Below are 985 nucleotides of genomic sequence, written 5' to 3' on the forward strand. Positions count from 1 at the left end.
TTTACAAAGCTTTATAAATCAGACAGGGAGAGAGTGCAGCAGAAACAGTTTCATAATGATATGGTAATCCAGTATGAAAATGTAATGAACCAGATTCTACTGGGGAATCAGAGAAGGGCTCCGTGATAATACAACTTTGTCTCATACACATGCTAAGAGCAGCCATCCAGCAAAAGACTCTGTTCATCTGACTGTGCACCATTCCTCTTCCTCATTCTGAAAGAGTTTCTGTGCATGATGGAACTGACCCATTTGTGATGAATGAATGTTATAGTGTGCCTTCTCCTTAAACACTTCGAATAGACTGCTGAACATGTTTTAGTCTCGTGAGCATATGCTTAATCCACTAGAGTTTGTATAGTTTGGCATCCTCAAAGCCTTTTGTCAGCTGCAGAGTCTGGAGTGACAAGAGAAATTTTTTATTCAGCATCTAGAACCAGCATCAGTGCTGACTTGAAGCAGTCACAGATCCTTTCATGTTAATGGGGTTTGTTAGAGCAATGGAGAATTTAACCCAGTGAAGAATCTGTGAGATGTGCTGGAAGGAGAATTCTGTGGAATGAAGTTCTCTGTGTTTGCACAGAAGAGCTGCAGCACGAAGGCAGCCTTTCCTGTGCCTGGTGACCCAGCGTATGTTTCCATCTAATTTAAACAGGACCTCCACTAAGGGTGAGAGAACAGTTCAATTTCTGTACTCATTAAAATACTGGCCACTGTACTGAGATTGTCAGTAAGGGTGTGAACTAGTGCCAGTTGTGTGTACTTGTTAAAAAAATTATATTCTAACTGGACCAAGACCAACTCAGTTCAGCTCATCCACCAAACTGCTAACAGCCATTTTCAGTTACTTTTGTCCCAAAGTTGTGATCTAGAGGTGAACGTCCATCCATTACCTGCAGGAGCATTTGTTTTTTAATCCATACTTGCTCTTTAAAATAAACAGAAAAATGTCAAATTATTTTAATGATTTCACTTATCTAGCATC

Source organism: Alligator mississippiensis, chromosome 2 (assembly GCF_030867095.1).
Source record: "Alligator mississippiensis isolate rAllMis1 chromosome 2, rAllMis1, whole genome shotgun sequence".
In the NCBI taxonomy this organism is placed as follows: Eukaryota; Metazoa; Chordata; order Crocodylia; family Alligatoridae; genus Alligator; species Alligator mississippiensis.